The sequence below is a fragment of the Neomonachus schauinslandi genome, chromosome 1, assembly GCF_002201575.2.
Source record: "Neomonachus schauinslandi chromosome 1, ASM220157v2, whole genome shotgun sequence".
Taxonomy (NCBI): Eukaryota; Metazoa; Chordata; class Mammalia; order Carnivora; family Phocidae; genus Neomonachus; species Neomonachus schauinslandi.
In genome coordinates this window covers 131,820,089-131,833,272 of record NC_058403.1, presented here as the reverse complement: position 1 = coordinate 131,833,272, position 13,184 = coordinate 131,820,089, and the positions used below count along the sequence as shown (strand labels likewise).

At 35.4% G+C, this 13,184-nt stretch overlaps 1 pseudogene; it reads left to right on the top strand.

The window, feature by feature from the left end:
- Window positions 1-274: 274 nt before the first annotated feature.
- LOC110570758 lies at window positions 275-615 on the top strand (annotated as a pseudogene).
- Window positions 616-13,184: the final 12,569 nt, after the last annotated feature.

Genomic DNA, 13,184 nt, shown 5'->3' with positions numbered 1-13,184 from the left:
GGAATTTGTAATAACATTTTCTTAAAATCTAAGTTGAAGAGGAAATAAAGAATGAAATTGCATCGTATGGAGAAAAAAATGTAATAAAAACACTTTTGAATCTATGGGATGTAGTTAAAACGGGCTTTAGAGGAAAATTCATCTTAAAATACTTGCTCAGCAAAAAACGGAGTCGTGGGGCTTGCGCACCCTTGTTGACCAGAGCAGACCTAGGGGAAAGCGGTTGAGTGCAGGCCTGGTGTGTGCTTCTGTCCGGTCAGAGTGAGAGAGAACAATGCAGAAGGACTCTGGCCCCCTAGTGCCTTTACTTTGGATTGGCTTGGCTATGCAGCGCTGGGTGCTTCTGGTGGGATCATTGGCTATGCAAAAGCGGATAGTGTCCCATCACTGGCTGCCGGACTTCTCGGGGGCGTAGTAGGCCCAGGTGCTTATCAACTATCTCAGGATCCGAGGAACATTTGGGTTTTCCTAGCTATATCTGGAACCTTAGCTGGCATCACGGGAATGAGATTCCACCACTCTGGATGGGTTATGCCTGTGGGCTTAATCGCGGGTGCCAGTTTGTTGACGGTCACCAAACTTGGAATTAATGTGTTGAATAGACCCCGTCAGTAGTCATGTCCCAGCCTGGACTTACGAAGAATTTAAAACTTCCACTATTTTTAGTGTGTTAAGAGAAATAAGTGCAGCATTTTCACATATTCTGACATTTTACTTAAACTAAACCAAACAAAATGTCATTAATGTTCCAGGAGAAAAAAAATCAGTCATTATCATTACAACCTTAAAGAGGTGGGTGGTATATAACCCAAGAGCTTATTGTTATTCTCTCATTCAATTTGATTTTTATATATTGATGTTATTTCTTTTTTCTGCATCTATAGGTAAAGTCTAAGGGGTAAAATGTTAGGTATCAACATTGGGCGTGCTGAAACCCCATGCCCTACTCAGAACAATGTGAAAAAATTCTTTTATGAGATTTAGGATTTCTGTTCTTTGCCTCATCCTAGAGCACAGATCTACTTTGAAATCATGTCAAGTAATGTATCAATGAAAATAAAGTTTACTGTAAATTTAAAAAAAAAAAGGAATCATGAATAGGCAGCCAATTCAAAATTTAGAGGAGAGAAAATGAAATTAACTCAAGGAAAGCAGAAGTTTGGTAGATTGAATATCGGTCCCACTTTTTCAGCTCTCTCTGTGTATGTCCCCTGCCTCTTGCCCTTGTGCTCCGCCAAGTGGATTTCTTTGGCAGATGAGATGCCAGTAGATGGGATTCAGCAGAGGCTTGCAGTGCGCATGTGCAGCAGTGTAAACTCTTGTGTGTCTGCAATTGCCCTGAGACTAACATGCGTCAGCTAGCCTGCTGGTTCTGGAGGAGGACAAGAGACACAGAGAGGAGAGCTGTACAAGCAATCCAGAGCATGACACAGAACTGCTTCAACCACCACGGCCTGGAGAGAGCCCCAGCCGACATCGAAGTTCAAATGTGACAGTGCCGTGGAGATTTTGCTCTGTGGCATTACTATGACAACGTGAATGTATTAATTAGAAAATAGAATAATGGTAAATTTTATTTTTAAGTTTTTATTTTTAAAATGTCTATAGCTTTCATTTATAAACTTCTAATTTTAAAAAACAAATTGTTAATCTCATCACAGAGAGAGAGAACCTCAATAGCAAAAGTAAGAAATGTTAAAAGAGGGGTGATATTCTGAGAAACAGAGAACACTTAAAGCTCAATAAAATAATTTTGCTGAAATATCTGAATAAATTTGAAAATGTGTATGAAGTGTTTTATTTTCAGAAATACAAAATATTCTAAAATTTAGATGAAATAGAAAATTTAAACTGAGTGTTTCCATCGAAAAGAGCCACTTCCAAAAAACACCAGGCCCAGATAGGTTCAGAAAAGAGGCCTACTAAACCTTAATGAGTAGATAAGTTAATAATATTTAAACTTTTTCAGAGCATTAAAAAAAAACTGAATTATTTTTGTAACAAATACAGATATCAAAATCTAACAAATATTGTACAAAAAAGAATACCAAAGGACAATATCACTTATGCACATCAATGAAAACATTATAAATAAAATATTAGCTAATGGAATCTAGCAACAATTAAAATACACCAGAAACAACTGGGTTTAATTGAAGAAATGCAAGGAGGGTTTTATATTAGGGCCTCTATTAATAACCTTCGTCATGTTAATACATTTAAGGGGAAAAATAATACGAACATAACTAAGACTGAAAAGGCATTTGATGGAGGTCAACATTCATTTTGGATTGAAAAACAACAAACACAATAAGAATAGGTACAAGTTTCCTTAACCTGATTATCTTACATCTGTATATCTACCTATTTTTCCCTGTATCTATCTCAGCCCCAAAGCCACATGTTACTTATTATGGAAATAAATTGCTTTTGTATGCAATTTATAAAAATTATGTAAAAGAAAAAAAAACTTATCTGCCAAAGAAATATTAATAGAAAGTGAAATAACTAAAAATAAATCTCATGGGAAATGTGTAGTATGTATATAAAGAACATATTAAAAATCTCCTGAAGGACATACACAAAAAAAGCCTGAAGAAATGGAAAGAGAGGGGCACCTGGGTGGCTCAGATTGTTAAATGTCTGCCTTCAGCTCAGGTCATGATCTCCAGGACCTAGGATCGAGCCCCACGTAGGGCTCCTGGCTCAGTGGGGAGTCTGCTTCTCCCTTTCCCCCTGCCTCTCTCCCCTGCTCATGTTCTCTTTCTTTCTCTCTCTGAATAAATGAATAAATAAAAAAAATCTTAAAAAAAGAAATGGAAAGAGAGACTATGTTCTTGGTAGGATACTCTATATCATAAATATATCCAGTCTTCCCATATTAATTAACTTTTTATGATACCAATAAAAATCCAATTATAAAAAAAGCTAGAAAAGCTGATAAAGTTCATTTGGAGAAAACAAAAACCAGGATAACCAAGGAAAATTTTCATAAGGGAAAGCATTAGGGGTGGACTAAACCCTTCCATATATGAAAACATCATTAAAACACTCTGGTATTTATGATTAATAGAAAAACAAACCAGTTGGATAGAATTCCAGAAATAGATCCAAGTGCATGCACAAATGCATTATATAATAAGGATGGTGTCTTAAATCTATAAAAAAAATGGGTGAAATATCCCTGAAAATTGAATCTATATGTGATATATACCATAGCAAATTCAAAAAGGATCAGAGATTTGGATGTAAAAATATATCATAATAAAAATAATAGAAGAAAACATAGATTAATTCCATTATAACCTAGGCATGAAGTCCTTTGTTGCCTCAAAATCCAGAAGCCATAAAATAAAAGGTTGATAAATTCAATTGCATTAACAACAAACAAAAAAAGACCCATGCATGGAAAATGAAATCACCAATCACCATTAGCAACAATAAAAGATAAACAGTAAAGTGGGACTTACATACATAAATATCTAACTGACCTTACAGACAAAGGACTAATATCTCAAATTTATTACACACTAGAAATAACCTTATTAAAGGATAAGCCGAAGATATATACAGATATTTCATGGGGAAGGAAATATAAAAGGCTTTAAAACATGAGAAGATACTCAATCTTATAAAAAGTTCACATTAAGGGGCTCCTGGGTGGCTCAGTCGTTAAGCATCTGCCTTTGGCTCAGGTCATGATCCCAGGGTTCTGGGATCGAGTCCTGCATCGGGCTGCCTGCTCAACAGGGAGTCTACTTCTCCCTCTCCCCTCTCTGTTGCACTCTCTCTCTCTGTGTCAAATAAATAAATAAAATCTTAAAAAAATAAAAGTTCACATTAAAACCACACTAGAATATAATTTTTTAACCATTAAATTGACAAATATTCAAAAGTTTGATAGCACCTTTGTTTGCAGAGGTGGTGGGACTGGATACTGTGAGAATGGATATTGACTCAAACCAGTATGGTTTCTAAGGGTAATTGGCAATATTTGTCAAAATTATAGTTTCATCTGCCTTTGACCCAGCTATCCTATCTCTACTATTTATTTCACAGATATGTTTGTACATATGCAAAATAATGCACACAGATTATTATTCATGCAAAAATAATACATGCAGCGATTTTTATAATATACAATGTTTGGAAATTATTTGAATATCCACTAGTATTGGACCGATTAAATAAATTATCTATATATCTAGGTCTATATCTCCTTTCAAAGGAATACAATACAGCTATAAAAAAGGAATGAGGAAACACACTATTGGGGGGCTTAGGTGGTTCAGTTGGTTAAGCATCTGCCTTCGACTCAGGTCCTGATCCCAGCGTCCTGGGATTGAGCCCCGCGTCAGGCTCCCTGTTCATGGGAAGCCTGCTTCTCCCTCTCCTCCCCGTTCATGCTCTCTCTCGCTATCTCTCTCTCTCTCAAATAAATAAATAAAATCTTAAAAAAAAAAAGGAAACACACTATTCATAGATCTATATAAAGGTCACCAGGGTAGATAGATGCTAAGGGTGTGTGTGTGTGTGTGTATTTATTTGTATTCATATATTTGTTTTTAAGTTAAGTGATTCTTAAATGATTAGCTTAAAAAAAAGGAAAATGTAGGTATAGCATGCAATATTTTGTCTGTAATTGGGAGCATAAGACCGTATGTGCCCGTGTGCTTGTTTAGCTTAATACAAAGATAATGACATTGGTGGAAGCCCAGAAACCAGTAACAGAAGTTGTCTGTGAGGGAATGGGAATCAGGATGGGAACTGGGCACACACAGTGGGAGTAGGAGCGAGGCTTTCACTGTGTATCACTTTATATTTTCTTTTCATTTTGAACCATGTGAATGTATTATCTATTTAGAAAAAAAAAAAAACCCACCCCAGTGAAAGAATAAACATAATAGCCAGAAAAAAATTGTTGGGGAGGGGAAATACGTCAGACGACAACCAGCAGACTAATGGATGAATGTGGGAGAGAAGGGATAGAATCAGTCCCCTAAACTTTGTCATATTGTGTAGTTTGGGAATCAAAATCTGGGGCCCCACGGGCCGAATTTAGCACACAGATGTGTTTTTTTCTGGCCAATACAATATTGTTTTAAAATGAAAATCTTAGTGTCTGTGTGAGCCTGTACTTTCCCATTCGCTGCGGTCACCAACCATCTATTATTTTATACCAGATGCTGAGAAGCCTTTGAGTTATAATCTCTGATGGAGAGTCGCCTGTGGCTATGTATTTTCATCATTGGCTGGAGGAACCATTACCTTCTCCAGATCCATCTTTAAGAGCTTTTTCCCTGGACGAGAGCTATTAGCTTCAAAACTCAAAGTTTTAGATGATCCTCTAACCACGGTGAGAGATAATCCTTTTGAAGCCACTTCCTCAGGAGTTAGGGGACCTAGACGGGGTACAAAGGAGCATGTGTGGTTCTGCCACCTGTAACATATTTGACCTGTTTGTGAAAAGCTTTTCAGAAGAGAACCAAATGTTCCTCTTAACATTTACTTAAAAAATTAGAAAATGCGTTAGTAACAGCCTTATCTCCCAGATTTGCACAGGAAAGGACAACATGACCTTTTAAATATTCTTTTTTAGTTAATTCTTAGGATCAAGATTGAGGAAAGAAATTGAGAATAAATATTGGAAAAAATATGACTGTTAAACAGCCAAACCTGGAAGGGTGAGCCCCACAAAAGGGAAAGTAATTGATAGATGAATAATACAATGTGTAAAGATGTATTAGTGTTTTCATTATTTTGTACTATTTCTATTCAGTTGGAGCTGATTTCCATAGTAATATAGTTAGCTAAAAATCTGCCTTTGTATATAAGGTCTCCACAGAAAAAGCAAATATGAAAATGGCAATTTTTAAAACAATATTCTGTTTTTTGTTTAATAAAACTAATGTTTCCAAATCTGCTTTTATTAAAGCACAATAAATACCATCAATTTTTGACATGAAATCTCATTATATACTGTAAATATTTATTCCTTTCTAGGGGGAAGATTATGCAGTAGATGACTTCTCATTGATTTGCTCATAAGGCTGAGTTAGAAGTGAAGCTTCTTTTTATTTTCATAAAAATAAAAGGAACTCAGAATTTGACATCCATTCCATTTGGACCAGCTAATCAGACAAAGCACAGATGGTGCACTTTTCAAGAGCATTTCTTTTAGCATTAGAAAAATTATAAAAGTATTGTTAATATAAAAACCTTCAAGGTAAAATAGAAAACAGACAATGCTATTGCAGAGATCACTTCCTCTCCTTTCTGGGATTTATTATCTTACTAAATCTAAAGTTTTGGCATCAAATATTACATTTAAAGATGGGTAGAACAGCATAATTTATATTGTTCTATGTTTATAAATCTGAAAAAGAAAATCTTTAGACTCAAGACGGTGGCTTAAAGTAGAATACAAGGCAATGTATGGTCTTGATGTCAAGAAGCCCAGGGCTCCTTGGGGACCAGTGTAGCTCAGTCATGAGTAAAATTTCTACAGACTTATAGGTTCTTGGTCATTGATCATTGAAATCAACAAAGCTATAGATTTGTGAGCTCTGACATGGCTTTTGGGAGTCTGATGGAAGCTACCTATGCCTATGCATCTAGAAAATTTTGGATATACATTCAAGTGGATCACAAAACTTCAGAGAAATTTCTCATTAAGGATCCGTGGACCGCTAGTTAAGGGCCCATGAAATAAACAGTCTCTAAAAACATACCCCAAACATTTTTATCCATTTATTATTTGCTCTCTTACATTCCCTTTCTCTTTTCTAGAAATGTATGAATCATGGCCCACTTGCAAGTATTCTGATATTCAAAATCTAAGTTTGATTCTGTCATTAAGAGTCTTTTACATACAACCCTACCTTTTAGCTCTAGTCATAAATCTGTAATTTCAGTCCCACTCCTTGGAACAAAAGAGAGCTGGATTTTATTCAATTTACCTCTTCTTCCTTCTGTGCTAATGATGATGGGGAGGAAAGGAAGGTGAGATTCTACCATTTTTACTGAATAAAAAAAAGTCAACTCATGTAAGACCTGGCATGTTAAGTTTTGGATATTTGCTTTTCCCCACAGTGCACTAAGTTATCCTCCTCCAGACTGTGACACATAATAGTTTGGTGTTTTTTAACTGTACCTAGAAAACAATTTTTTTTATTGAATAACATAAGATCAAACCATCAAAAGAATAAACGAGGTAGGTTTAGAATATTGTTTTTTTATTTTGACCGTTAAATACTTAATTCATGTTTTTGAAAAGTATAATCACTTGGCAGAGAAAACTTAACATCTCAGAGTTCTCAAAATGATTCTGACTTTTATGATCCCTTTTGAAGATCAGAATTCTTTTTGTGGACGCAACTTGCTGATGCAACTACTCGCGTGCAATCAAACAATTTCTCCTTTAAAGATAGTGACTTTTCAATACTCAATTGATGTATTTTTAAAGGGGACTAACTATCCACTTTATGAAAGCAATTATTTAGTTGTTCTGGACAAAAAGAAATAATAGCAAGCATAACATCCCAGACTCAGCCAAAGTCAATTTCAAATGCTGGCCTTCTCTATTCTTGGCTATCATGATTATAGTGTTACAGTCAGGCTCCAGGACTAAAAATAATGAAATGTGTTGATCTTGAACTTGGTGCCTAGAATATCATTCTTCTTTTTTTTTTTTTAAAGATTTTATTTATTCATTTGAGACACAGAGATACAGATACAGAGAGAGAGCATGAGCAGGGAGAGAGGCAGAGGGAGAGGGAGAAGCAGGCTCCTCGCTGAGCCAGGAGCCCGATGTGGGGCTCGATCCCAGGACCCTGGGATCATGACCTGAGCTGAAGGCAGATGCTTAACCGACTGAGCCACTCAGGCGCCCTGAGAATATCATTCTTAAAAGACAGTCTCCTTGAACATGTTCTGGGGAAACTGGGTTAAGATAGCAAATTGAGAGCAGGTAGCTAACTTTCCTTTTGCTCAACATTTCTAAAAATAATAAAGATATTTTTAAAAGAATTAAATAATTCTGTGTTAAAATTTTTTAAGAAGTCATCAGTGAAGCAGAAATATTAAGAAACTCCTGAATAAATGGAAAAAAGATACTGGATGGCAGTAACTGAAGGTGACATATTCAGAAGCTTGGACAGTTGTTTTATGGAAATTCAAAGCTAAGAGTCAAAGATTCAGTAGGAAGAGGGGTCACAAGGACAATTGTGAAGGTGATAAACTAGGAAAATATGTTCTGAACATATGGGTAGCTTAACTCTTCCTTCTGACCTGATTCAGTAGGACAAGTTAAAATAGCAAATGATTGGGAGAAGCTGATGCATATCCAGGTAAATGGCAACATTTAGGAGGGCTTTATTTTATTTTTTTTTTAAGATTTTATTTATTTATTTGACAGAGAGAGAGAGACAGCGAGAGAGGGAACACAAGCAGGGGGAGTGGGAGCGGGAGAAGCAGGCTTCCCGCCAAGCAGGGAGCCCGATGCAGGGCTCGATCCCAGGGATCATGACCTGAGCCGAAGGCAGACACTTAACAACTGAGCCACCCAGGTGCCCCTTCAGAGGGCTTTAGCATCTTCCACAATTAGAACACCAATTCCAGGCACTCTCTAGCTAGGAGTACATCCTGCCCCCATCCTAATATCACTGCTGGATTGATATTTATGAATCAGGGTAATTGAACAGGGTAATTCTCCCCAAAAAACTCTTTATATATATATATATATGTCATATGTTTGATATTTTAGAAAAGTCATATTTGTCATAGAATAGATATAAAAAAATTTCAAGAGCAATCCCACCTAAATTTCAAAATTCTAATAGAAGAGAAAAGAAAGAATGGAGGAAAGGAAATTATTAAGAAAAACAAAGAAAGTAATTCTGAAGAAAGAAAGAAATGAGTTTTTAGTTTTTAAGATACACTTCATATTAAGCAGAATACATGCAGTAATTTTACTTCATGTATAAAATTTTAAAAACATTGAGGATGAGAAAATTTAAACTTCTGGAAAGATAAAAACTGGTTTTCTACAAAGAAATGAAAATCTAATTGACATCACACTTTTCATCAAAAAAAATGTATATTAGAAACACTGGAGCAAAATGTTAACTAGTACTATTTTCATCTAAAAACCCTGAGGTATGCATACCTAAAAGTGAATGATATGGAAAGATTTTATAACAAGATGCTAAAATAGTTTTGGATAAATCATGAAGATCGTGGATATTACATTCCAAGGTGAGGTTCTAGGTCAGAATGAAATTTTCAAAGGAGGTGACCCAAATCCAGTTATATGACCCTTACATCCCCTGCCCTTAAGAAAGATATAAAAGGGTTGGATTTAGAGACAAAACTAGTAGAAGATTTTTGGAGAACCCCACCCCACAAAAGAAAAAGTCTTCCAGAAAGACAACTTGAAGAGCTTACTAGGTGAAACTCTGAGAATTTTGGGGAAACAGGGTGTCTGATTCCATTCTAAGAAATCTAAAAGACAAAATGAGGTTTGAGGATGGAGTAAAGGAAAAGCTTTGTAGTATGGCCTATATGAGAGAAAAAGGATGCAGAAGTATATCCTGTGGGTCCAACTAGGAGCCACGTAAAAGAGAGCTGGCATGGAGTCATCTTAGGTCCTATCCACCTTAAGTCCCTGGAGGTATGACAGATCATATACAGAGAAACTGTAGATATCACTGAATGCCTATGGATCCAAGAAAGGGGAAGTAAGAAGCTAGAATAAGATGGATTTGCCCACATCAAAGAAAGTGTACTTGAGATTCTCAACCATGCTCTAGAAGAGAAAGAAGCAGATTCAAACATCTTCTGAGTCAGCAGAGTTCTACTGGTAGATCACTACAACAGTATTAGTTAAGTCAAAAATTTCCTGCCCCCTTACCTTTGTTCTCTACTTCAAGTCAGAGATCATCAATAGCAAGGTAGAGGACCATGAGTAGAAGGGCTAGCAAGAGAAAAATTAAAGAAAGCCCACCTTCTGATCATAGGCTTCCCATTAATCCAAGGACTGAGCTGGATGAGAAGTAACTTCAGGAGTTGAAAAGTTGTCTCCTACACAGGGATGAACATTTAAGTTATTAAACTCAGCCTGTGTTTGAGACTTGAGGTGCCAAAGATTCTACTACTGAAGAAAAATAAAAAAACTATATGGTGTGTTTAGGCTTTGTCTGAAAGCAAGGGACACTCTAAGACAGATTTAAAGGCATAGACAGAAAGAAAAAAAGTTGTGTGGTAATTACATCTCCAGAGCTGTGTTTGTTTTCAATATTGCTATTACAATTATAAAAGGGAACAGGAAAAATATGTATTTCACAACTACTAAAAGGAGGTAGATACCGATTTTAATACCAGAGAAAATAGAATTTAAGGTGAGAAGTATTAAGTGAGATAAAATCATATTGGTAAAAAGTAGAATTCATCAGGAAAATATGAGTTACAAACCTCAAGGCACCAACAGTGTAACTTTGATACATATTAAACTAAAACTAATAGAAATTCAAGAAGCAATTGAAATAGATGTATAGGATTTTATACATGCAAAATAATTTATATTCCATTCAAAATTCAGTGAAACATTCACCAACATTAACTCTCTATTAGTCCTTAAAGTTTACTTCAAGAAGTTTCTCAATTTAAAAGTCATGTAAGCCATATTTTCTGGACACAAACAATATAATTATTCTTATTCTAAGTAACTATGATTATAGAGGAAATCCAACAGGAAATTACAAATATTTAGAAATAAATAATGAAAGCAGTGTGTGTGTGCATGCATGCACATGCGTGCCCATGCGTGTACATAGACATATCCTGTAAAGTGGTACTTAGATGAAAATTTCAATATTAAATATATTTGTTAGGAAGCCATAAAGAAATGAATTATGCATTCATTTAAAGAAGATAGAAAACAATAACAATAAAATATACAAAAAAGTAAAGGGAATAAATTAAGAGAGAAAAGGGAAAATTAACCATATAAAAAACAAAAGTATAAACCAGGTCATTAAACCAAAAGCCAATTCTTGGGAAAGACCAGTAAATACAAAGTCTTCGGTAAATCTGATCAAAGAAATAAGAATAAATTTCACAGTTTTTGACAAATGCATAGTCTCACGCATCCACCATTACCGTATCATACAGAATAAAATCACCTTCCTAAAAATTTCCCCTGTTCCACTTATTTATCCCTTCATCCCCTAGAAACCCGTGAGCCATCATTATAATACCATTTAGAGAATTTTCACCATCCTACAAATCTTCTGTGCTCTACCTATTCATCTCTCCCCACCCTAACCTCTCCCTACCCTAACCACCCTAATCTTTTCATTTTATCCGTAGTTTTGCCTTTCCAGAATGTCATATAATTGGTATCATATAGTGTGTAGCCTTTGCAGGCTCTCTTCTTTCACTTGGCAATATGCATTTAAGTTTCCTCCAAATCTTTTGGTGGCTTGAGAGCTTATTTCTTTATATGCTGAATACTATTCCATTGCATGGGTATACCACAGTTTGCTTATCCAGTCATCTGTTAAAGGACTTGGCTGTTTCCAGTTTTGGCAATTATGCATAAAGCTGCTATAGGCATTTGTGTACATATTTTGTGCTAACATGTTTTCAACTCATTTGGATAAATGCCTGAGAATGCAATTGCTGGATTGTATGGTAAGCCTATGTTTACCTTTGTAAGAAAATGTTAACTTTCTTCCAGAGTGGCTGTGTCATTTTGCATTCCCATGAGAGTTCCTCTTGCTCCATATCCTTGCTACCATTTGTTGTCGACAGTGTTTGGATTGTAGCCATTCTAATGGCTGTGGAATGGTGTCTCATTGTTGTTTTAATTTGCAACTCCTTAATGATATGTGACGTTGAACATCTTTTCATACGCTTACTTGACATCTATGTATCTCTTTTGGTGAGGTGTCTATTCAGATCTTTTGTCCATGTTTTAATTGGGTTGTTTGTTTTGTTATTGCTTGAGTTTTAAGAGTTCTTTGTAGATTTTAGATACAAATTCTTCATAGGATGTAGGTTTTACAAATATATTTTTTCCAATTTGTGGCTTGTCTTTTTGTTCTCTTAACAGTGTCTTTCACAGAGCAGAAAATTTTCTCTTAAATGAAATTTAAAAACCCAATGTAGATTTTCTCCTGTGTTATCCTGTAGAAATTTTAGAATTTTTTATTTTACATTTAGGTCTATGATTAATTTTGAGTTCATTTTTGTAAAGGTATAAGGTCTGTGTCACTTTTTTTCCATGTGGATATCCAATAGTTCCAGTGTCATTTGCTAAAAAGATTATCCTTTTCCACCTGAACTGCTTTTATTCCTTGTTAAAGATCATTGGCCATATTTGTGTGGGTCTATTTCTGGGCTTTTTATTCTATTCTGTTGATCTATTTGTCTATTACTTTGCCAATACCATACTGTCTTAATTACTGTGGTTTTATAGTAAGTCTTGAAGTCAGGTAGTATGAGTCTGCTAACTTTGTTCTTCTTCAATATTGTGTTTATTATTTTGTGTCTTTTACCTTTTAATATAAACAGTAGAATCATTTTGTCAATATTCACAAAATAATTTTCTGGGATTTTGTTTGACATTACACTGAATCTTTAGAGCATACTGGGAAGAACCGATACTTTAACAATATTGAATTTCCCTTTGTTTGCTGGATCTGTCAATTACTGATACAGGAATTTTGAAGTCTCCAACCATAATAATGGATTTGTCTATTTCTCTTTAAAATTCTATCAGTTTTTGCCTCATATATTTTGATGCTCTATTGTTAGGTGCATACACATTAAGGATTGTTAAGTCTTGGAGAATTGACCCCTTTATCATATGTATGACTCTCTTTATCCCTGAAAATTATCCTTGCTTCTGAAGTCTGCTTCATCTGCCATTAATATAGGCACTTCAGCTTTCTTGATTAATATTAGCATGGCATACCTTTTTTCATCCTTTATTTCTTTTTTTCACAGCACTATGAATTATAATGTCTAGACCTTTGGGGGAGGGGAAGTCATACAATCACTTTGGAGACACCTCCAAGGGGTTGCCAGGCACTTTGGTACAGAAGGGATTTGGTCCAGTTTCTTGCTAGCTTAAGATACAAAAAGGCACATAATGTTGGTGGATCAAACCGCCCTGGGCTGGG